This window comes from Lycium barbarum, chromosome 1, assembly GCF_019175385.1.
Source record: "Lycium barbarum isolate Lr01 chromosome 1, ASM1917538v2, whole genome shotgun sequence".
Taxonomy (NCBI): Eukaryota; Viridiplantae; Streptophyta; class Magnoliopsida; order Solanales; family Solanaceae; genus Lycium; species Lycium barbarum.
The window spans coordinates 101,082,112-101,109,461 of record NC_083337.1 but is presented as its reverse complement, the minus strand read 5'-3'; positions in this window follow the sequence as shown (position 1 = coordinate 101,109,461).

Genomic DNA, 27,350 nt, shown 5'->3' with positions numbered 1-27,350 from the left:
TGAATCCTTCGTAACCTCCTATCTAAGGTCTTGTCCTCAGTAACAACATTATGATCAAATGCCCTGAGGAATATGAGGTCAAAGACGCTGTCATGAATATGAGTACCAATAGTGCTGCTGGACCAGATGGATTTTCTGAAAAATTCTATCATTGCAGTTGGGATATAATAAAGAAGGATGTGGTAGAATTTGTTCAGTTTTTCTTCCTGAAAGAAAAACTGACCAAATTAATTTCCCATACCCTTCTTGTGCTTATTCCTAAGATAGAGTGCCCTAGTAACTTCACAAAATTCAGACCTATTAGTCTCACCAACTTTACAAGCAAGATCATTACCAAGCTGATTTCTAGAAGACTGAATCATATGCTTTCTCTTATGATTTCTGAGAATCAGAGTGGGTTTTTTGAAAGGTAGGCTCATCACAGAGAACATTCAGTTAGCTCAAGAAATTGTACAAAACATCAAAAGCAAGAACAAAGGGGGAAATGTGGTGGTTAAGCTTGACATGGCAAAAGCTTATGATAGAATGTCTTGGCCCTTTATTTGTGCCGTGCTAAGAAAATTTGGTTTCTTTGAGGAAGTTACAAATCTTATTGTAGGAATTGTCTCCAATGTATGGTAATCTATCATCATCAATGGCACAAGGAATGGTTTCTTCACTTCATCACAGGGCCTAAAACAGAGAGATCCTCTTTCACCCTCTCTTTTTATTATTGTTGTAGAAGTATTAGCTAGACTTCTTAATAATTTGATACATAGTGAACACTTCTTGCCCTTTTCTATATTAAATACTGGCCCTGTCATTAACCATTTGTCTTATGCAGATGATGTTGTAATTTTCTCATGTGGGAATACTGAATCACTTGAAATAATCATGAAATAAATCCAATGGTATAATATGAGCTCTGGACAGAAGATGAACAAGGATAAATGCTTCTTCCTTACAGCACCTGTGTTATGACCCAAAACACGGATCGCGCAGGCACCTACCCTTTCTCACCTGGTAGGCGTACCCGTCCCTTATTCAACATCAAAATCAACATAATAAGTAAATAAAAAGTTAAGCAGTCTCAAATGATAGATAGATAATAATGCGGAATTACAACAACTACCCAAGGAATCTGGTCTGAATAGTACAAGAGCAACTAAGTACATCTGCCTAGGAAAATACAAGTATGAAAATAAAATAACTGTCTCTTAATGGAAATAAGGATGGAGGTACAGGAGAATCTTCGGGCAGCGGATCGAAACACGGCTCACCCTGGAAACTCCAATTGATTGCCTCGGGAACTCATCCACGAAGGCCTGAAGTGGAATTTGTACAAACTCTGCACTCAGAAAAGAATGCAGCAAGGTAGCATTAGTACAAACAACAAGTACTAGTAGGCATCATAGGCCGACAACAATTAGATAACATATATAAAAGAAAGAAACTGAATGATAGGCATATAAGCAGTCAAATACAATCAATAAGCACATCCATATACGACTTACAGTAATGTGAACTATACTAGATCTCAGTAGTCTACAATCATAGCCTAGATGGAAACCTCTAGTCCTCGAATCCATCAAGGGTCTAGGTAAGTGATTAACAAGCAAGCAGCATCTCAAATAAATCATCAACCAAGGAATCAATACTGGAACGCACCATGCGATACAATAAATGGAACAACAAGAATCAGAGATATGAGTGAATGTAATATGAATGCATGTGCGATGCAATGCAATGCATTGGCCAACTGTCTCATACCGTACACACATGCTACTGACGGAAACCTCCATGTCTCGATAGTTATAACTTATGGGGAACTCGCGAAGTTCATGTACCAGTCACTCAGCACACAGCCCAGAGATGACTTCCACAATACTAACCACCCTACACACAACCCAGAGGTTCCTTCCACATCACTAGTAATTCTGCACACAGCCCAAAGATGGCTACTATATCCAATTTGTCCATAGTCACTCCACACACAGCCTAGAGATGACTTTCCTTCTTCACTTTCTCCATTGGAACCACATCACAGTATCATGAGATATGCAGGATGAAGTGCATGCATGAATGTCAGATTCAACAATAATTATGAGGGTGAATAAACATAACAACTTCCGTAAATCAACTACCAATACAAAGTTATCCCTAAATCTGTGTAATGACACATCCAGGACAATTTCTCTTCGGACCACATAGGTAACACCAAATAATATATATGCAGGAGATGCCATATGAAATATGTATGTAGCGAACACCATAATATGAATCCTTGGATGTTTCTTTTTCCCTCTTATCATTATTAATATTAAATCACAGTTCATACCAATGAATCATGTAGAATGTGTATGAATGATATGCATTATATCAATCTCAAGTGTAAATCATAATCAAATCTCATGCATGCCCCTACATGAGCACATCTCACAATTTTAATACCGAATCTAGTTCTTTCTTTATCAATAATAAATGACCAGGTAAGTGAGAGAAGAACGTATCGCAACCACAACATAGCAATTAAGCACAAGCCTAACATACACACATGGAAACAAGCAAAATCACAATAAATGAGGCGATAAGCCCACAAGTCATCAACAATACCAACCTAAGAATATCCATCCCAACTTCATACCCGAAGGCTTAACATGCTTTCTCCGTCAATAACTAACTTCTACATATGCTTCACTAACTGAAGTCAAACCGAAAGGTAAGCCGTAACCTACCTCGCTGTCGAGCTGGTGCCACGAATAATTAGATCTGAGCCTTGCCCTTCCGAAGAGCCTCCGATACTCAAAGTATAACTATTATCGAATTCTAAGTTAGAAATGAGAAAAAATGGTACCCATAGTGCTATACATCCATTTGAATCAAAATCAACTAAGTAAAAGAGGGAAAACGGGCCTACAAGGGTAAAACGGATATTTCAAAGATGGAATTAGTATCCCAACGTTCTAGAAGTTCAATTCTACTCTCCAATTGCTATTTAGCCCAAGTATTGATTAATTTCATCATTCAAGGAAAAAACCCCAATTTGGGTATAAACCCTAACTTTCGACATTTCAATTTCTCACTAGAATGGAAGATTCAAGCCTATTGGTTACTAATTTATGAAATTTCATGCTTAGTTTAGTCAAATCCATCAATTAATCTCATATTGGAAGACTAAAATTCAAATAACTAGGTATAGGTCAAAACTCATCTTCTTCCTTTAGTTCTATAGATTTTCTACCATTAATTCAAGCTTAGGAAAGGTAAATAAAGGGAAGCAAGGTTAGAGAGACTTACCCCAAGAAGAATCCACCAACCACCACTTCAAATCTCCTTAAAGACACTTAGGAGAATAATTTTGGAAATGGGGAATGAAAGGTTTAACTTAGCATTAAATAATTTCTTATTCTGCGTTTTCCGCTGCAGCGGAAATGATCCGCTACAGCGGTTCCACTTCCGTCATAGCGCATCTAATCAAGCAGAATACAGTCCGTTGGAGAGGATTGCCAAAGAATCCCTCGATCTCGCCCTAGCGGCCAGGGCCTCGCCGAGGTGGGTCCACTGTGGCGCACAAAATCTCGCTCGGGCAAGACATCACCCACCAGTAACTTGCTGGTTTTTCACCAATTTCTTCCCAAAACCTGACAATCACCCGAGACCTTCCAGATGCAAACCATACATGTAAACATACGTAAAAGCACGCTACAGATGTCACACCCTAATCTTACTAGGGTGTGATGGGCACCCGACCCTTATTTAGGGCCGAGGGAACCCTCTGACTCTTAGTACAGACATAATCCCTTTGGACTTTTAAATCAAATAAAGATGAACACATAGTAAAGCTTTCAGAAATATTCTTTCTCATTGTTCTCAAATCAAACAAAATTTGTAATCATATAGAATTTATCACATAACACAGAATGATATATCGGCTGATGGAGCCGCTTACAAAACGGACATCCTATACCCACGACTCTGTCTGCAAAGTCTCTAACATCAATCAGAAATCATAGCACATATACTCTGACTCGGCTACACTCCAGGAGCAAATGAAGCTTGCCATCTCCGCTGGAACATCTTTTATAATAGCTTCAACTCATCTGGGTGTACCTGCGTGGCATGAAACGCAGCCCCCGAAGAAAGGGGGTCAGTACGGAATATGTACTGAGCATGTAAGGCATGGAATACAGAAAACAGAACCATAATCGGAACAACGGTACAAAAAGTAAGTACATTAACCAGAATACCAAGGTGCTTATTTTCCGAACGCAAATCATGCATACCGATGTCATATGTCAGAAGAAGTACAGAAAATGGGTAAATCATCTAGAGTACCAAAATACCTACTTTCCAAACACAGATCATGCGTGCCGACATCATATGTCATCATATACATATACATATAACAGATCCCGACCCTCTAGCGAGGGACGCGGTGAATGAATTCATCACATATGCCGATATCATATATCATATATGCATATAACAGATCCCGACCCTTTAGTGAGGGACGCGGTGGACGGAGTCATCATTTATGCTGACATCATATATCATATACACATATAATCGATCCCGGCCCTTTAGTGAGGGACGCGGTGGACGGAGTCATCATGTATGCTGACATCATTTATCATATACACATATAATGGATCCCGGCCCTTTAGTGAGGGACGCGGTGAACAGAATCATCAATACATGTCAAATCATATATCATATATGCATATAACAGATCCTGGCCCTCTATTGCGGGACGCGGTGAACAGAATCATCATATGCCATCCTGGCCGCCACCCCCATATCATCATATCATCATATACAAATGTACATATAACAGAACCCGGCCCGCAAGGGAGAGGGACGCGGTGAACAATGCAGAGGAAGACGCACGATAACAGAACCTGGCCCGGGGCGTAGTGAAGGACATACTGAGGCTTGCTCGAACAGAGTAGTGCGAAACCACATGCACATAAATCAAGACTCGATAGATACGTGCACTTACCGACATCTGAAGGCTCAGAAACAAGTTTCGGGTCAATCCGATTTAGTATAAGAAAGTTATGAGCATTTGAGGTACAAAACCTTCTACGAACGTTTTAGAAGCCATTTTTGAAAAATCAAAGCAACAATCATATCAAATACCTTTCGGATATCGTTATGGATCAAATCAAATAGAGCTTTTGGAATCATATGTACGTATCAACATATATCAAAGACTCAATGGAATAATCAAACATGCTATCATTTGAAAATCAAAACTTTAGTCATATCAATTATCTTTCGAATACCATTCGGAAACATATCAAACAGAACTTCGGACATCATAGATACGCATCAAAACCATATGAAATAGCTTATGGGAATCAAGAACGTTAGCCATCCTAGTGGCTCTAAGAATGGGAGTTTCTTTGAAATCATACATATACTTTGTCATGTTGGTTTCACAAAGATCATGCCAAAAGAAAGAAAGGGTAAGCCTTACATACCTGCTCCACGTCCTATTAGCTACGCTTATTCGTCCAAACTTGCTAGTCTACATTCAAGAAGATTTACATAATCATCAAACACATTGTCACACACTTGTCTTAATCTTTCAAATAAACTCATTTATAATCTGCCGAAATTTCGACAGCATTTCCCCTGTAAATACACCATCCCCGAGAATCTAACTCGGCCAATTTATCAACAACAATCCGAGAATTCAACTAGGCCAAATTATCAACGACAATACCAACAATTATACTAACAATCTTCAACAATCAATCCAAAATATATTCTTACATTAACAACTCTTGTCACACAATTCAACGGCATTTCATTTATATTCAATTCGATCACATATATTCAAACTAACACCAATGATCCCACATTCAAGTATTTATCCGAAATCATTCTAACATGATTCAAGAATACTTCAAACAATTCACATAATATTCACAACGACTCAATCAACATACTACTTCACCCGGAATCTTCCAAATTCCACAAGAACACTAACAACACATTTCCTTTCTTCCAAATTCATAAACTACACCAACAATCTATACTTTAGCAATAACATTCATACAAATGTAAGGAACCATACTAGTATCACATTATCTTCTTCAACAATCCCATAACGATTACCAATTCATTTCAATCCATCAAACCTTCATTCTCATCATGGAATCCACATCTATAACAATCAAAATACTAAATAAAAATTAGTTCATCATTCCTACACAACATAACATATACACGGCCAACACCCCAACACACCAAATTCATGATTTTCATCCATTTCTACACACTAAAACATATACAAACCATCCATAACATATGAAAGAGAAGATTGAACACATACCTTTTTCACTCAACTTCTTCATTCGGCTAGGCTTATGAGTTGTCCAAATGAATGCTTTGCCTGTTCCAACAACTACTCCATGTTAATAAGGGCCTTCCAATTAGTTGAATTGCTAGAAGAAAATAAGTTTCCTTGATCAATTTCCATGGACCAAATTTTGATAGCCATGGCCGAATGGTCTCTTATGTTTCTTGCTTTCTCCAAGTTTCTTCATCTTTCTAAAAGATGAAGATAAATATGTCTTATTTATTTTTTCCACCATTTATCTATATATATATATTTTTTATCCCCTCAAGTAAGAATATGGACACATGGCCATGGGTGGGGCCCACTCTTTATGTCACACGGCCAAAGTGGCATTTTCAAGAATTTTCTTAAACATTTTGTGAAATTCCTGTTTTGCCCCTAGCCTTCCACAATATTACCATGGGCCACCTTGTGAATTTCCCTTTTTACCCTTAGCCTTTCTCAATATTTCCATACTAATGAACAATTTGTATATTAAAATAACTTGAAAAATAGTCTTGCCCTTAACTTTTGGCAATTATCTTGAATTATCTGAATGTTCAAACACGGGCTATAACAACAGACTCACTCGTGATCTCGGAAATCCCAATGGAGGTCTATTTGACCGAGTCAATACCCTATGGCCAAAAACTAACTTTTCAACCAATAACCCAAAACGCTCCCGAGTGCCTTGGGAATCGGACTGAACATCCCACAAATCATAATCGATCCTCCAGACCTCATGGAATCGATGAAATTAAAAAAAGGTCAGTTTACCCAAAAGTTAACTATCAGTCAACCTTTTTTCACTTTAAAGTTCTAATTCTCATCAGACATCATAAAACCCACGAGTCAAAATCTTACTAACAGGGCTCAGGAAAGGGTCAACGAGGTTAAATGCACTGGTCCTAGCAGGATAAACAAGATTAGAGAAGCTACTGGTTTTCTAGATAAACAATTTCCTTTTGAATATCTAGGGTGCCCCATATATATTGGTAGAAAAAGAGTATAGTACTTTAAAAAGATGTTATCAAAAGTGATCAAAAGACTTATTGGATGGCCAAGCAATATGCTACCCCACGGAGGAAAGATAATGCTGATTAAGAGTGTGCTGCAATCATTACCTATATATACTCTAACTGTTAAGTCCTCCTGAGGGTACTATAACTTTGATGGAAAAGCATTTTGCAAGGTTCTTATGGGGATTCAATAATCACAAGAAAAAATATCACCGGTCCTCTTGGGAGAATTTATGTTTTGCAAAAGAGGAAGGTGAAGTGGGTATTAGAAAAATGGTTGACATTTGTGAGACTCTGAATATCAAGAAGTGGTAGAGATTTCGGTGTCAAGATACTTTGTGGGCTAGGTTCACCAAGGCTAAATATTGTGTAAGAGCTCATTATGTCTTTAAAGTCTGGGTGTTTGGTGACTCACACATTTGGAAAACATTAACAAAGATTAGAGGAAAAGTTGAAACTTATATGAAATGGAGTATTCAAAATGGACAATATAGTTTTTGGTGGGATAATTTGACTGGATATGGGGCTATTGCCAGGACTATGTTCATTCTAGAAGCACCAAGGTTGGAAATTTCATCATAAACAATAGATGGGATATTCAGAGATTGAGTGGTATTGTTCCAGACTGGTTGTGCCAACATATCAGCACTGTTAAGATTGGATCAAATACAAAGAATGACTATCTCATATAGGAACCGGCAGCTGATGGAGTTTACATTAACAAATATGCTTGGAATAGCATCAGAGTTCACAGACTAAAGGATCAGTTGATTTTCCGAGCTTGGCATAATAGTCTTCTTTTCAAAGTTTCTTTTCTTACTTGGAGACTCATTAAAAGTAAGTTACCTTTCACTAAAAACTCTGTTTGCAGGTTTGTGGATATGCCATTTGATTGCTTATGTTGCATTAATGCTCAGCCATAAACTATTCAACATTTCTTTTTTTATAGTGATCCTGTAGTGTTCCTATGGAAGTACTATGCACAACCTCTAGGAACCAAATACCATATCAAGCCTACTAGAGTTTTTCTTCATGATTGGTGGCAGACTAAAACAAAGAATTAAATGCACAAGATGATGATAAAAACATTACCAATTATCATTTGTTGGGTTATGTGGACAATAAGATGTGCTTGCAGATATGGCGACCAGATAAGATTCTATTTCATAAGAATGCAACAATAAATCCTATGGTATATTAAAACAACAATGGACAAAGCATTTCCCAAGTTTAAATTGGATCTACAGTGGCATCAACTATGTGAAACTGTGGAAAAGCTTAAACCAACATCAAACATTCAGAAGGTGGTATGGGATATGCCATCAGTTGGGAGGATTAAAATTAACACAGATGGTAGCTATATTGAGCATACAAACAAAGCTGGAGTTGGAGGTATATTAAGAGATGATGGAGGAACTATGATTTTTTATTTTGCAATCCTCATTAAAGGTACTAATCACAACATGATAGAAGCTATGGCAATTAGATATGTTGGAAAGTGGATTCAAGATAATGGCTATAAACACTGTTGTGTTGAATCAGACTCTTTCATTGAAGTGGAGATGTTGAAAAACAAGACCACTAGAAATGTGATCATCAAAGACATTGTTGAAGAAACAATTGAAATGATTCACCAACAAGAGGTAACCTTCAAGCATTGCTATAGAGAGGGGAAGTAAGTTGCAGACTACTTATCTAAGCATGCTACTACACTGGACAATCAACTTATCATCCATAACTTACAACAAATGCCAAGAGGAGCCATGGGAGCTTATGTTTTGGATCAAAGGTAGATGCCTAGCAGAAGGATAAAATATGACAAAGCTAACTTTTTTGAGAGCTAAATTGTCTAGATAGCAGTATATATTAGATAATGTATAGCTAACTAGGTTTAACATTCTCTGCTAATTGGATTGCTTGTAATCTGTGTATGTATATCTGGGGGTATGGCCTAGCCTTCCCCTACTTTTGTGTTTGCATAAAATTATATACAACACCCCAGGACACTTATCTTGGAAAAACTTATAAAAAAAAAAATCGTGACAAAACACCTTATGTGCTATTACCCATAGGACAAACCCTCTAAGCTAGAGTATGCCGATAACAAAAAATAATGAAGAAATAACTACTAATACAATTGTATGTATCATTATATAATAAGTGTGGAAGCATAAATACATGATAATAGAATTTACCCATACAACCCAAAATAGACCAAGTCATGCAACTCAAAATAGAAAAGAATTGTTTGAGAGCTCTTCTCTCTCCTAATTTTCATGCAAACCCTAGCCTATCATTAACTCACCATGGCCGGCAGGGCCACTGGCCAACCACCGACAGCTGGTCAACCCATTCCACTCTCTTCTTCCACTCAATATCCATCTCTACCACAACTCTCTCCACGCACAATTCCCCAAACTAACCCGACTCCTCCCACGCAAACTGTAAACTATGCACAAACCCTAACTAGAAGAAATGGTATCATGCAGACACAATTTTTGTGATCCTATTCCTATCAAGAAGATTACTTATGTCAATGGAACCCCCATGATTAAGCGGACAGCCGCAGAAGTTAAGAGAATGGAGATTTTGGAGAATCTGCATTATGCTGTCGTTGGTAAATTTGCTCATGATTGGCCAAATCTTGAAGAACTACATATGATTCTTCCTCAAAAATGTGAAGTGAAAGGTAAATGTACTACAGGTGTCTTTCGGCATCAACATATTCTTATTCGAATGAGTCTCATGGAAGATTTTGTTACATTAGCGTCTAAGGGTGTTCATTATTTAAAGTCAAATTATGGTTTTACATATCAGATAAGGCCATTGATTTATGATTCAAATTTTAAGATTGATGAGGAAACCACGAAAGCCATGGCAGGATCTCTTTCCCAAATTTACTACCTACTTTCCTTGTTAAAGAAGCACTCTTTACGTTGGCCTCAGCAGTTAGTAGACCTTTACAACTTGACATGGCTACGATCAACAAAACAAGACCTAGTTGTGCTAGAGTAAAGGTGCAAGTTGATTTTTCAGCAGATCTACCAAAATCAATGACCATGGAATTGGAAGAGGAGGTCACCAAAGAAGTAAGATTGGAGAAAGTTAAAATCCAATTTGACTTTTGCCAAAATATTTTACTGAATGCATGCTTCAGGGACATTCTACTGATGAGTGTCGTGTGTTGCATCCTGAGTTAAAGTCTCATGTTGAAAAGGTAAATTCAAATATTGTTAATCAAGATGATAATCTACAAGAAGGTAAAATACCTATAAGATATCCTTCTAGATTTCATGGTAAGTATTTTCAACAGAAGGTCTTGCCAAAAGTTGGAACTAATAGGAATATGGTACCAGCGGTAGTTGAAGCTGGTAGTTCTTAGAAGCAGCAGGATGTTGGTACTAATGAAAATAGTAAGAAGGCTCAGATGGTGTTGGAACACAACAAGGTGGTAACACAAAACAAATTTGAGGCTCTTAATGATATTGGTCAACAAGGCAATGATGAAGGTGAACAAAAAGTAAGAATTGGAGATTTCTGAACATTCAGGTTCTACAAACAAAGAGGTGGTTGTGAAAACAGTTGTGATTTGTCCTGGTCAGTTAGAGGATGGGGAAATTGCTCATCATTGTGAGGAGGTTCGAGTTGTTTCTTCTCAGGTCATGGTGAACAAGGATAAAGTTACTCAGAAAGGTAGTGAGGTACAAAATAGTAAGAATCTGCAGACTGAGAAAGTAGCTCAAGAAAAAGCTATTATACCAGCTCTGAAGTCTATTAATAATGAGGTGTGTGAACAGGTTACCAAGTCAGACATGAAGGTTGATATTAAACAGGTTAATGTTGAAGGTTCATTACAGCAGACAAATAAGCAGGATGGGTGCAGGGTTGTTAATATGATGGCCTCTTCTTCTGGTTCTTTAGGGAATAATAAGGTTAACATTAATCATGCAGGGGTTGATATGATGAGAGGTGGAGACAGTTCAAGCATTGCTAACTTCAAAGAAGCAGCTAATGATGAGTTGCTCTACTCAAGCAGTCTCTTCATAACAAGTTTTATAAAGATTGTGATTTAGGGAAAGAACATTGTCACACCCCGACAAGGAGTATGACGGGCTCCGGCCTGTGGGCCAGAGACCACCTGACTAAGTTACTTTGAACATCATATATCATAATTCAAAGAACACCTGCACGCAGAAAAGGCCCAACATAGAAATATCCGATAATCCAACATCTCTATACATATGCGAACCCACAAGGTCGCTACGACATCATGAGTATCATAAAGTCGACAAGGCTAACAGTAAAGTATCACAGACCAGAAAAATGCCAACATGACCATACACCATGCTTACATACCCCACCATGTCTATGACCTCTAAGAGTGTACATATAAACATATATTACACTAGCAGAAAGGTACCAAAGATAGCAAGTCTGGAGTAGTGGCACTTGCTGACACCGCTGAAGCTAAAAGTCCTACTGTGGTTGCTCTCCAATGACTCTGTCAGAGCCTGCAGCACGAAAAGCAGCGTCCCGTGCAATGGGACGTCACTACCGATAAAAGTACTGAGTATGTAAGGCTGGAATCAATAACATAAGTAAGACGGAGATATAAAGAGGTTAGAAGTAACCTGCCATCTGAGATCGTACAATATACAATGCATGGGTTTAAAATCATATGCAAGCATATACATATATATAAATAGTATCATCATCATAACTTACCCGACCTTTTCAGGACTCGGTGTATAACGTACCCGGCCCTTTCAGGACTCGGTGTGTAACATACCCGGTCCTTTCAGGACTCAGTGTGTAACGTACCCGATCCTTTTGGGACTCGGTGTGTAACACCAACTGATCAGTGGTTGCACAATAGATGTCGTACCCGGCCAACTATAACGCGGCTCGGTGTAGTAAAATAGTACACACATATATATAGATAATGCATAATAATCCTAATGAGGTAACGACGGCCTTTCGGAGTGACATAAGGTCGTAACCTCCGAATGAATTATGGAATTCATATCGAATCCAAGGAAATAACTTAATGATGATAAACATGATAATATGGTACAGACCAATTAAATAATTAAGGCATTAAGATTTGAAATACATAGCATAGGAATGGAGTGAATTTGTTATGGAACGCTCATGTTCATGTTCTAGTTGGATTCGTGCCAAAGAAAGAGAGAAACGAACACCTTACATACCTTATCCGTCAAGCCACCGCTTAAAGAATCCCTTACTCCAATGCTTGCCCTTCACCCGAACCTATATATCGAGAAATACATCTTTAATCACAATTTCATCATATTTCCATCAACTTGTAAGCACTAATTATTGAAGACTAATTTGGGTTACGAAAATTTGGGCAGCATCTCCCCTATATTATCCACTTCCTTCAAATACCAAAACAACACCCAAACAATACTAACCACATTAACAACAATATCATCAAGATTCTACTAGATAACTATGTATATTTTCATCCAAAACTCTCTTCAAACTTCAATCCGTATGCCAACAACACCAACACAATAATTATAACTCTTATTCTCATAATTATTCCTAAATCAATATTAATGAAGGGAGATTCATACCTTATCTTTACTAAAGTAGCAAGATCTCCAATATTTAATTTGAGTCCAAGCCAACTCCAACACAAAACGAACTATAATCACGATTACACGCTGTTCGGACCTCGATTAATACTCTGTCACTCAAAATTACTCAAAATTCTCACTTTTATAGTGTATATAAACTCTCATATGCTTGTTGAACATTTTGGAATATTTGGGAAATTTTTGGTGGAGAAAATAGGGGGTTTTACCCCTTATATCCGACTCTAAAATCCTTCTGCGCGTTCACGCTGCCTAGGGGCGTGTTCGCGCAGAGTTGGCTAGTGCTACTCTGTGCGTTCGCGCCACCCTTTGGCGCGTTCGCGCAGGGTTAATCCCTGCACTGGCAGTCCGTCTTAAAATGCTCATAATTCTCTATTCCGATGTCGGATCGACACGCGATTTGTTGCGTTGGAAACTAGGCTTCCCGAACTTCAATTTAGGATTTTATTTCACTTCAAAACGCCTCGTATACCATAAGATATTCCTTCCTTAAGTAGGGCCAAATTGCCCCTTCTATTTTCTCCAAAATCCAACAAACTTAATTTCCTTAATTCACTTTCCCTCCAATCCTTCCGCAGCTTATTATATGGACTTAAACCCTTATAAACATAAAATAAGTGCATCTAATCTCATGTATCCTTGGAGATAACTCCAATGTCCATACTTAAAACAACCAACACCTATGAGTTTCAACGTACCAAACTACGGGGTGTAACAAACATTTTGTGGTGATTTATGAAAATATTACTCCTCTGAATGTTTCAGTCCCAAAGAAGACGTATCCTAATAAGATGTTGCATGATTTAGTGTCTCATAACATTGATATGGTGGAGAGTATAGATCCAGGCTTAGAAGTGAGTAACAAGGTTGAGGTTGGCTCATCTTGTTCTGTGTTAAAAGAGAATGTGTCCAATTCAAGTGAGTCTTCTACAAAGGGTACAAAAAAAAGGTAGCAAACATGCCATCATGGAAAAACAACCACCTACCAGGGTGTTATCAAAGAGGATTGTTGCTAAAACTAACTTTAAATGATGATTAAGCCATTGATTTGGAATATTAGATTAGTGAGAACTCAAAAATCTTTTCATAGGCTTCAAATGATTCATAGGCATCATAGATTCTTTTTAATAGCACTGATGGAACCTTTCCAGCAGTCTAGACAAATTCAGCAGTATAGGAGAAGGCTACATAAACATTTTGAAGTTGCTAATTGTAATGGGAAAATATGGATTTTTGTTTGACAATATTGAGGTGGAAGTGTTACTTGATACTACTCAACAATTATCATTGAAACTGTTCTTTCAAGAGTTTAATCAGGCTGTTATTACTACTATAGTGTATGCTAAATGTGATGCTTCTGATAGATTGGAGTTGTGGGATAGTAGTTATAACCTTACCAATACAGTTTCTTTACCTTGAATGGTTGGAGGGGCCTTCAATGTTGTGTTGAATCAAGAAGAAAAGATTGGAGGATTGCCTGTTGGTATGAATAATGCAGAGGACTTTTCTTTCTGTATCAACTCATGTGAATTAGAAGAAGTGAATTTCAAGGGAAGTCCTTTCACTTGGTGGAATGATAGAGCTAATATTGAATGCATTTTTGAAAAGCTTGATAGAATGCTGGTCAATTCACAATTTCAGCACTGGCTTGGTCAAATCGAAGTTGAACATTTGGCTAGAACTGGCTCTGATCATGCACCCCTTCTATGTTCTTATAGTGAAGTTTCAGCAAATGTTTCTAGGCCTTTTAAGTTTCTTAATTTCTGTACAGACCATGTATCATTCCTGGATACTGTCAAAGTTGAATTGGTTCTCTTATGAACATCTTGATCCTTTCATCAATTTTAAAGTCAATCTAAGAAGGCTGAAAGTTGTACTACCCAGATAGAGTAGGGATGTCTATGGTGAAATATTCAAGCAGTTGATGTGTGCTTCTTCTGCAGCTAACAGATGTGTGCTTCAATGTGCTCAAGCTCAACATAGAAGATATTGCATTATGAGGAGGAATATTGGAGTAAACATCAGGATTAGATTGGTATGCTGAAGGTGATAGGAATACTAGATTCTTCCATAATCTTGTCAAGGGTAGAAGGAAAAAGTTGATGATTAAAAGAATTTAAGGAAGTGATGGGGTCTAGTTAGAGGATAATGTTCAAATGACTGCTGAGGCTGTTAAGTTTTATCAAACTCAATTTTCACAAGAGTAGGAGCATTCACAAAGCACTTTACTTGATCATGTTCCTAAACTTATTGATCAGCAGACTAACATTGCTTTGTGTAAGATTCCACGACTAGAGGAAGTCAAACAAGAAATGTTCAATCTTAATGGGTCAAGTGCAATTGGTCTTGATGGTTTTTTGGGAAATTCTACCAGTCATGTTGGGATATTATAGGGGTTGATGTGTATAAAATGGTAGTTGAATTATTTAAGGTGCAAACACTTCCAAAATCCATCACTCACACAAATCTGGTATTGCTTCCAAAAAAGGATATTGTGCAAACTTACTCAGATCTTAGACCTATAAGTATGAGTAACTTTATAAAGAAGATCATATCAAGAGTAGTGCACGACAGGCTAGAAAATGTATTGCCATCATTATTTCTAGCAACCAGTCTGGTTTTATCAATGGGAGGAGCATCATTGAAATGTGTTATTAGCACAAGAAATTGTGACAGATATCAGAAAGAGAGGAAAACCTGCAAATGTTGTCATTAAGTTAGATATAGCAAAGATTTATGATAGAGTGCCCTGGAATTTCCTCACTAAAATATTGCATAAGATGTGATTTGCAGATGCATTTATTATCAAATATGGAGACTGCTAACCAATAACTAGTATTCTATATTGTTCAATGGGCAGGCAACTGGTTTTTTCCGCTCAACTAGAGGAGTTAAGTAGGGTGATCCACTCTCACCTACCCTCTTTATTATATCAGCAAAGGTGCTATCTAGATCATTAAATTCTTTGTTTGATGATCCTAGTTATGCTGGTTAAGGGATGCCTAAGTAGAGTCACAACATAAATCATCTTTCATATACTGATGATACAATCATCTTCACATCTGCAGGGAAAAAGTCTCATCAGAAAGTTATGCATGTACTACAATAGTATAATCAACTCTCTGGCCAGTTGATCAATAAAGAGAAGAGTGCTTTCTATATGTTCCACAAGGTGGCAAACAATTTAGCTCAGCAAGTGGAAGAAGTGACTGGATTTTCAAGATACTCATTTCCATTGAAATATCTGGGTTGTCCCATTTTTCATGCAAGAAAAAATAAAGTGCTATATAATTATCTTATAAAGAAAGTGGAGAATAAGCTGCAAAACTGGAAAGGGAAGCTATTATCATATGGTGGGAAGGCTGTGCTAATATGCAATGTGTTACAAAGCATTCCAGTTTACTTATTATCTGCAGTTGTGCCAACTAAGTATACTATCAATGAATTTCATAAGATATTTGCAAGATTTTTCTGGTCTAACAAGGAAGAAGGCAGAAGCAAACACTGGATTTCCTGGTCTAAGATTTGTCTTCCAAAAAATGAGGGTGGTGTAACTCTTAATATGAAGAAACCATGCAACATTTGTTCCTGACAGGTGAATTTTCTATGTCCATTTGGTTATACTATACAGGCAGCAGCTGGAATCACTGGTCCTCTAGTGCACATTCATCAAGAAGTGGTGAAATGGTGGAATATACAGTGTAATCCTACTCTTAAAGTTGTTTATCAGGTTGTTCCAGCTTTTATTTATTAGAAGTTATGGAAAAGAAGGAATGCTATTATGCATGGTAACAATATGAGCAAGTTTAAGGTCATATGTGGGATTAATCATAATCTGTTTAATCTTGTTAGCTCATTGGCCCCAGTTGGTGCAATTCCTAGAAAGATACATATATCATACAAGGATCAGATTGGTGTAATGGAAGTGTCCTCATGAAGGGTGGTTTAAGTGCAGCACGGATGGTGCTTCTAGGGGTAATCCAGGATTAAGTTTAGCAGCTTTTTGTGTGAGGAATGAGAGCAAGAAAGCTACAAGATACAACAGATATTGTTGCTGAGCCAAGTGCAATCCAGGATGGAATAACATACTGTATTTCTAATCATCTAATTCCTGTGGCTATAGAATCAGATTCATTGACCATGATTAACATTTTGGAAAGGATTTGGGATAGTCCATGGAAGATCAATATGGAAGTGAGGAGGAACAAGCAGTGGAGAAATAAGGGCCATGTGCAATTTGCTCACATATTGAGAGAAGGCAATATACTGGCAGATATTTTAGCTAGCATGATTTTTGATTTTGCAGGTACAATTCAAATTCATAGCTTTCAAGAGTTACCAACAACTGCAAGGAAGATTCTGAATAGTGATAAAAGTGTATTTTCATACATCAGGCATTCAGCACAGAAGACTAGAGAACCAGATTGATTGCTGATAATTTCTTTAACAGACTGAATGGGAATCCATTTTTTAAGCCTGTATAGTTATCAAGGGTTATCCTGTCAAGTGAATGGTATTGACAAAATTTTTGTTCAACCTGCTAGAAGGATTTCTTTAGATGATTGTCACAGGATAGCTTTCAGTTTTCAGTCTGTTGCTTTAGATAAATTTCATTCATACTAGAAGGCAGGAGTTTCAAAACACCATCAGATGGAGAGTTTTTCAGTTTACTGCTTGAAGTTGTTCACATGGATTTGATACCATAGCACCTAGTGAGAGCTTGAGGTGTCTGATAGTGGCATCAATCCAAAGTAGCAGATGATTGTATACTTGAATGATAGAGCGAAATTTTGTTGCCTCTCCATCAACCATGAGATTTTGCTATTTTTTAGCTTTAGTTTTAGTTAAGTTCTTGCTTTTTGACTTCTTTGTGTAAATAATTTACTCTTTATCAATAAATCATCACCAGCTATTGCTCTGTGATTCTTTTGCTTAAAAAAAATAGAAAATAAGTTGCCTCCATTGTCTAAACGTGGCTCAGCTCTATGAGATCTCAACTTACTATGCCTACGCACACGTTGTAATTGTAAGTCCAAAAGACCCAGCAAGAACATCGACTCAGTCCCTCAGCCTACCCCCAGGGCAAGTCTTTAGAAATCGTTGGCAGTGCATATAGTGCAGTGAAATAGCAGTACAAGTTTATATATGAAATACAAGTAAAACAACTAGGATAGAATCATGAATACAAATAATGCATGTAGACACGATATATAATCTGCTATATCTGTTGGATCCACTATGGAGCATAGGTTGTTAGTCCAACCCGCCAAGAGCCATACATCAACCGCGTGTCTTACCCATCTTCGGTGCATAGGTTCTTGTCTGACTTGTCTTGTGCAGTGCATCAACCTCATGTCTTACCTTGTAACATCTGTATCCGCTATCAATCCCTAAGACATCATTGTGTTCAGGTCATACGTGCTCAGTAACAGTGTGATAATGCGTCTAAACAACTATTATGTATCATAGAGAGATATAATCGACTGCTGGAACAAACAAAGAGATATACATGTTAATAAGCTAAACAGTATCACATTATTCAAAAAAAAAATGCTCGAAGCATTAAATGATGTAAAATCACAAGTTGGAACTCACCGGTCTAATCTAGATACTTCAAAACTAGCCAACCTAGTTCATGCTCTCCCACTCGCATGAACTAGATAATTTAGATGCATACAAGCAACACACATAACATGCTTAATTTTAAGGAAAAGTAAGCAAACTAAGAGTTAAAGTACCGTTTGTCTTAAATCAGGTAGTCAAACCTTACTTGAAATGTCAAAATTCCTTCAAACAAACTCCAATAGCCTCAATCTATTTAAAACATCAATAATGAATGCAAAATAGTTTACAGAAATCAATTCAATAATTTTAAGACACCTGGGGGTCAAAGTTGTCACACCCCGAACCTGGGCCTGGATGTAACGCGGCACCCGGTGCCTGACTGCATGTGACCGAGCAAACCAACTAGCTGGCTGAATCAACATGTGATACCAAAACATAATTGATTTATAAATAAAACTAACATATGCTGATTAAATGGAAGTCTGACTGAAATATCATAATGCGGAAATACTTAGACAATCTGAAAATATCTGAAAGTAGCCAACATGGCTAAACCAAAATAGCTGAACAACTGAGTATAACTGCCAACAAGGCTAACATAACAAATATCTGACTGTCTGGATTGTGTCTATGAAGCCTCTAAGAATACTGAATAATATAACTGTCTAAAACCTGAAATAACTAGATAGCTGACAGCGCCCCGAAAGAATCTGGGGCTCACCATTAGCTGATACGTGCAATCCTAAACAGCTGAGTCGTCAACCTATATATCGCGATGCAGGCCCCCAGCAATAAAAAGGGGCATAGCACATTTGAATTGTACTGGTATGTAAAGCAACTGAGGCAATAAAGTACTGGAACTAAAACTAAAACCGATAACTGATAATTGTAAACTGTGATACCAAAGGAAGTAGAGATATGAATACTCTCTGCTCTGTATCTGAATCATTTGTTTTATCTGTGTTTGTATATGCAGGGCCTCGGCCAAATAATAAATGCACGTTATGGCCTCGACCTAGTAGTGCGTCAGTCAATGGCCTCGGCCAAGTATACGTATACATAAGACTGTGCCCTTGGGAAAAATCACATATGTTCAATTATGGTTAATTAATAAAGACTGAGACCATAACAACAATGAACAATACTGAACTGAAATAGACATGCTGGACTGGACTGAAAGCATTGACTGTTTCTGGGCATACTGAATTTCTAGACTGAGACTCATGTGGTAACAATACATAAGTCTATAATGATTACGTGTTGAGTTCATGATATTCAAATTGACAACCATGAATGAATTATGTAACTGTAACCCTAGAAGATAACAGTTCTACAACATATCATGAAACTAGGGCTAAACTGTATTCTGAGTTAAATTACTGACAAGTATGAAGAATGAGGCGTAGGCAGAATCATAACCATTCCTTAACGTAGATAGTTAGCCCCACATACCTGTATACACTCCAAGTCTTGTAACTATTGGTCTGAAATTGACAAGAACCCCAAAAGCCTGAGTCTTGAACCCTTAAATGGGTTATCTTGAAAACCCTAGGTTAAGAACATTTAATTCATGCTTAATGTTTGTAATCTTATGTTAGAATTCACTTGGGATACTTAGAATTGACTTACCTCGGTGTTCTTGGTGATGAAGGAGAGGAATAGGTCGTTCTAGGGTCTAGGGACTTGTAAAAATAAAAATTAGAACTGAAACCCGGTATTTATAGGTTCTGGTGCGGGTTGGGAAATACGGTACGTATTCCAAATTACCGTCCGTATTATGGACCGTAATTAATCATGTTCCAAAACAGAAGAATTTCCTTAATCCTCTCCTCAAATACGATATAAATTACGGCCGTAAACCAAAATACGGTCTGTTTTAACAATATAAATTCCCCAAGCCAAATTCCAGAATGCACAGTGATTACATGCCAAATTATGATTTGAAATATGGGTTGCATACTGAAATACGGTCCGTATTCTGGAGCATAAATCCCATCTAACAACTGAAGAGAAATTTTTAATTCCCACATTGTTTATCTGGTTTTCTAAGTTCAGAGTCATGGTCAAAGCTTAAGTTAAAGGTCTGAGGTGTTACATTATCTCCCCCATGGGATTATTTGTCCTCGAATGATGGATTTTGGTTAAAAGGGACTGCGGAGACATGTGCACACCAACTACCATGGGCACATGAAAACTGAATTGAAATGGGCTGAACTGAATTATCTGTTGAACTGAGTACTACTAAGCTGACTGTCTAATTGGCTGAATACTGATAACGTGGAAACTATAGATGGAAAAATCTAAGAGGGGAAAGTACAATACCTTCATCGGTTTTGTTATAGCCCGTATTTTACACATTCGGATAATTCGAGAAAAGTCGTGGCAAGTTGAGGACAAGATCATTTTCAAGAGTTGTTTTAAGGTACGAGCTGTTATGAATATTATTTGCGAACATTATTAGTATGGAAATATTGAGAGAGGTTAAGGGCAAAAAGAGAAATTCGCAAAATGACCAATGGAAATAATGTGGGAGCTTAGGGGCAAAATGGTAATATTGAGGAAAGTAGAGGGGTAAAATGGGAATTTTACAAAAGTTCAAGAAAATTCATGAAAGGGCCATATCGGCCATGTGAAGAAGAATAAGGGGAAAAGATGACAAAATAAGTCATCTTTTATTTTGAAAAAAAAAACTCAAGAAAAAGAAAAGAAAAATCTAGAAAAGTGTAGAGGAGGGCATGTGCCCCTCACATGCTAGTAGCTCTCTATATATATAAATAAGGGAGTTCATCTTTTAATTCAAGGAATAATGGAGAGAAAGACTTAGAAAAAAACAAGGGAGAGGAGAAAGAGAGGTCACGGCCATAGGGGCAAATATTTAGCCCCTTGAAGTAGTAATCAAAAAAATTATTTCTTCCACTTTTCCTACCTAATGGAAGGTCCTCTACAACATGGAGTGAGTGTTGAAGCAAGTAGAAGGCTTTTTGGTGTCATATGTCAACCCTAAACCAAGTGGGAAGTTGAAGGAAAAAGGTATGGTTTCATCTTCTTTGGTATGTTGTGGATGGTTTATATATGTTGTTGTATAGAAAAATGGATGGAAAACATAAAATCATGCAAGTAGTAATGTGGCCATGTGATGTGTGGTGTGGCCGATTATATGTTGTATTGCATAGATGTGATGAATTAGTTTTATTTAGTGTTTTGATTGTTATAGACGATTATGGGTGCGGTGTTGTGTTGAGTGCATGAAAAGAATGGATTGATTCTACGTCGAATGTTGTTTGTTGTTGTAATGCATGAAAAGATGAGAATTCAAGAAAGTATGTATGTAGTGTATGTAGCATGTTGGTTGTTATTGAAATGTTAAGAAATGAGTGAAAGAATCATGGAAATAGGCATAGAGTGTGGTGGCCGTGTGGTCCTTGTATGGTGTAGGAGAAAGTGGAAGAATTCTATTTAGCATTTTGAGTGTTATGTTGTTGTTGTAATGAAAAGGGGTGGATAAGAATGCATGAAAATATGTAAGTAGAGGTTATGGTCGAATAATAGATGTTTTGGTAAGTTAATGTAAATTAATGATATTTGACATTCTAGTTGTCGTCGTTATGGATTATGTGATGTAGAATGAAAGTTGTTATTGATGTTAGAATACATAAATGATGATGACATGTATGGTTGTTGTTGAATTGAAAGGTTTCGGGTGAAGTAATATGTTGATTGAGTTGTTGAAAGATTGTGTGAATTGAATTGAATTGAATTGAATTGAATATAGAAGTGCTGCTTGAATAACTGCTAGTCTTGTTGTTGGTTTGGCCGAGTTGAATTCTCGGGTTTGTTGTTGTTGATTTGGGGCCGAGCCGCATTCTTGGGGTTGGTATATTTACAGGGGAGATGCTGCCGAAATTTCGGCAGAAAATAAATAAGTTTACTTAAGAAGTTGAGACAAGTGAATGATAATGGGTTTAATGATTATATGAACTCTTTTGTATGTAGATTAACGAGTTGGGACAAATAAGCATAACTAGTTGGTCGCGGCACAGGTATGTAAGGCTTACCCTTTCATTCTTTTGGCATGTCCTAGAGCCAAGTAAGGTATGATATTGATATGTACATTGGGGTTATTCTATTCTGTGATTCCGAGTCTGTTTGTGATCCGTATGTCCTCCCTAATGTAAGTATCTAATAATCCTGATAGGCGAATTCTGACTTAAGTATTCTGACATCCGTATTTGACATAAGTATTCTGGTCTGAGAATTCTGACATAAATATTCTGATGTAAGTATTTGGCATAAGCGTTCTGATATGAGAAATTCTGATACAAGTATGTATTCTGATCTGAGTATTCTGATATAAGTACTCCGATACGGAAAATCTCATATAGGTATTCCTAACTTTGATATAAGTATTCTGACAAAAGTGATATAAGTACTCTGATAGAAATATTCTGATAAAAGCATTCTGACATAAGTATTCTGTTATGGGTAATCTGTTACGGACATTCGGATAGCATGTTCGATTAATCCATCGAGTCTTGATTTATGTGCATTTAGTTTCTCATTTTCTGCTCGTGCATAGAGTCTACTTCCCTCACCGAGTCCCGGGCCGGTTTATATCGTGCGTACGGTTCCCGAGTTCCTTGCTTGAGGACCGGGCGCCGTATATGAATTCCGAAGTATGATGTGTAACGAAGTATGATGTGTTTGGTTCGCTGAACCGCCTATAGGTATATGTACATTCGGATATTATGATGTGTGTCGGAGACCGGAGCAAATCTTCTGAAGTATGATGTGTGTGGCGCCTAAGGCCGGGAGGCGACCACGTTTTCCCTGGGTCCTGTAAAGGACCGGATACCGTTCTTGGCATGCATGGTCTGTATCCCAGTAAGTTGTTTCTGTTATTCTGCTTATCGCACATATGCTCTGTATATATGAGTCTGATTATGTTTCCGTCTGTTATACTTCTGTACTTTTGATTCTGATTATGATTCTGTTTACTGTATTCTTGCCTTACATACTCAGTACATATTCCGTACTGACCCCTTTTCTTCGGGGGCTGCGTTTCATGCCACACAGGTACACCCAGATGGTCAGAAGACTTGGCTAGGAGGTTTCAGCGGTATTGGCGAGCTCCACCTCTCTCCGGAGTGTCGCCGGGTCTGAGTATATATACAAGTTGTGCTTGCTGATTTGTGTTAGAGACTTTGCAGACAGAGTCGTGGGTACTGAGAGTCAGTCCGTAAGCAGCCTCATATGTCTACAGATTCTGTTTGGTCCGGTTTGAGATCTGTGTCCTAAGCGGCCCTGTTTGCTATGATGGCCTAAACGGCCTATACGTTCGTATATGTATGTATGTTCAGGCGATGTACATTACGCCTGCTTACGGCATTTGATATGATATGTTTGATGTGTTTGATACACGTGGCCGCTTAAGACGATGTCGGTTCTCTGTTTCTGTTATAAGTCCTATTGTACGTTTCGTGTGATCAGAGTCTGCGGGTTCGCTCGGCTCCGTAGGTGGGGTCGGGTGCCCATCACACCCTAATAAGGTTAGGGTGTTACAAAGTGGTATCAGAGCGAGGTCTGTCCGTGGGGTTGTCTGCAAAGTCGTGTCCAGTAGAGTCCTGTTTATGGTGTGAAGCCGGCCACATTTATAAACAGGAGGCTACAGGGCATTTAGGGATTGTTGACCTTCCTTCTGTCCTAGATCGTGCGATAGAGCCAAGCTGTAGGAACTGAAATCCCTATGTAAGCCTTACATATGACGGAAGAGGTAAGTGGCGACACGGAAAGTCACAGGGGTAAGTATTAACGTATTTGACCTGTTACCTGGAATTGGCAGTTCCGGATGGCCAGAGTGTGATATAGCCGTATGTTCTGTGAGTCGTTATTGATATTTGCTGTGTACAGGGGGATGGTATAAGAGAAACGAGGTCTGATGGGGGATTAAGAAAGTTGACAAGTAATTTTGCTACAAATCATTATGTAAAAGCGGTGAGTGGGAAATTCGAACGGACTGATATCTGGGCATTTATGAAGTAATGGCAACGAAGGTGTATCTGTTACCATCAGGAATCTGGGAACCTACGACGAAAGGTAGTTACACCCCAAAGTAAAAGGGTGAACACTGAGGGCCGAAAAGGGTAAAATGGTAATTGTAGGAGAAAAGACGTGTTACGAGGGTGTCCCGGAATCTGTAAAACCTCGACTAACCCCGAATCATGTAGTAAAGGTCATGCAAGGAAGTGGACGCGAAAATATCAGCATTAAGACATCGGATTCCAGCAAAGTTTCGAGGTTAAGCGTGCTCAGGTGGGAGCAATTCTAGGATGGGTGACCCTCTGGGAAGTTTATAAGAAATTCTACCTATTCGGACATAAGGGACAAATGAGTAGTTAGAGTAACCTAAGGAAAACTATAGTATGTGGGACGACTGAAAACCTTAAGAAGACGCATAGAACGAGGCAGACTAGCTCGGTGAAGAAACAAAGAGTACATCACAGCTCTGGGATCAGGATAGGCTTCAACAGCACCGGGAAGTAATTTGTGGCCTAGTTGATAGTAATTAAACATATATGAATGCGTATGATATTATGGGTGTGATTGTATCAGTAGACACGAGAGTTCTAGCAACTAGCGATATAGTGAAGAAAGGCATTGATCACGTAAGGGTACCGAAGTTCGAGGGACAGCAAGAGTAAATGGTACAAGTGTTGCAAAGTAAGTTGTTATTATTTTACTATAGGTTGAGATTGGAAGTTCTAGTCTAATGGTGTTTGAAGAAGAAAGAGAGTGAGTAGATAGGAAACAGAGAGATCGGAGTATCGGAAGGAGGTTCGAGAACCAATGTGGATAAGTGAGGATAAAGGAATAGTGAATAAGGATAGGGGGATACGGAGTAAGAAAAAGAATGCTTAGGTCTGTAATAATGAATGATTTATAAAAGAATAAGTATGTGTTAATGTATGAGCAGTGGATGGAAGAGTATAGGGAATGTGGACAAAATGACGACATAGACGGAAAGCAAAGGAAGAATTTAGGATAAGAAGTCCTCGATATGTAGGCATAAAGTTGGAGGGAGGTAAGGGATAATATATAAACAAAGACTTCATAGAAGGACTGTTAGCATATAAGGAACCCCTTAAAGGGGGGGGAGAACATATTATAGGCTTCAAGTCTAAAGGAAGGAAACTTGTTAGCCTGAGGCCAGAATTTAAGGCATATCGGCCTATCAAGAGAATACATGAAAGGAGTAGAAGCGAGTTAATGCAGTAGATTAGGAAACCTATGACACGGGAATGAGGATTCGTGTAAAGGCCCAAGAGAACAAGGTAAAAGATAAGGAATGGGCAGAAAGAGAAGAACGATTATAAAGAGGAACCCCCTCCCGAAGTGCTACAAGACCCCATGAGGTCAGTTGAACATTCGAGGACGAATGTTCTAAAGGGGGGGAGGATGTTATAGCCCGTATTTTACACATTCGGATAATTCGAGAAAAGTCGTGGCAAGTTGAGGACAAGATCATTTTCAAGAGTTGTTTTAAGGTACGAGCTGTTATGAATATTATTTACGAACATTATTAGTATGGAAATATTGAGAGAGGTTAAGGGCAAAAAGAGAAATTCGCAAAATGACCAATGGAAATAATGTGGGAGCTTAGGGGCAAAATGGTAATATTGAGGAAAGTCGAGGGGTAAAATGGGAATTTTACAAAAGTTCAAGAAAATTCATGAAAGGGCCATATCGGCCATCTGAAGAAGAATAGGGGGAAAAGATAACAAAATAAGTCATCTTTTATTTTGAAAAAAAAAACTCAAGAAAACGAAAAGAAAAATCTAGAAAAGTGTAGAGGAGGGCATGTGCCCCTCACATGCTAGTAGCTCTCTATATATATAAATAAGGGAGTTCATCTTTTAATTCAAGGAAAAATGGAGAGAAACACTTAGAAAAAAAAAGGGAGAGGAGAAAGAGAGGTCACGGCCATAGGGGCAAAAATTTAGCCCCTTGAGGTAGTGATCAAAAAAATTATTTCTTCCACTTTTCCTACCTAATGGAAGGTCCTCTACAACATGGAGTGAGTGTTGAAGCAAGTAGAAGGCTTTTTGGTGTCATATGCCAACCCTAAACCAAGTGGGAAGTTGAAGGAAAAAGGTAAGGTTTCATCTTCTTTGGTATGTTGTGGATGGTTTATATATGTTGTTGTATAGAAAAATGGATGGAAAACATAAAATCATGCAAGTAGTAATGTGGTCGTGTGATGTGTGGTGTGGCCGATTATATGTTGTATTGCATAGATGTGATGAATTAGTTTTATTTAGTGTTTTGATTGTTATAGACGATTATGGGTGCGGTGTTATGTTGTGTGCATGAAAAGAATGGATTGATTCTACGTCGAATGTTGTTTGTTGTTGTAATGCATGAAAAGATGAGAATTCAAGAAAGTATGTATGTAGTGTATGTAGCATGTTGGTTGTTATTGAAATGTTAAGAAATGAGTGAAAGATTCATGGAAATAGGCATAGAGTGTGGTGGCCGTGTGGTCCTTGTATGGTGTAGGAGAAAGTGGAAGAATTCTATTTAGCATTTTGAGTGTTATGTTGTTGTTGTAATGAAAAGGAGTGGATAAAAATGCATGAAAATATGTAAGTAGAGGTTATGGTCGAATAATAGATGTTTTGGTAAGTTAATGTAAATTAATGATATTTGACATTCTAGTTGTCGTCGTTATGGATTATGTGATGAAGAATGAAAGTTGTTGTTGAAGTTAGAATACATAAATGATGATGACATGTATGGTTGTTGTTGAATTGAAAGGTTTCGGGT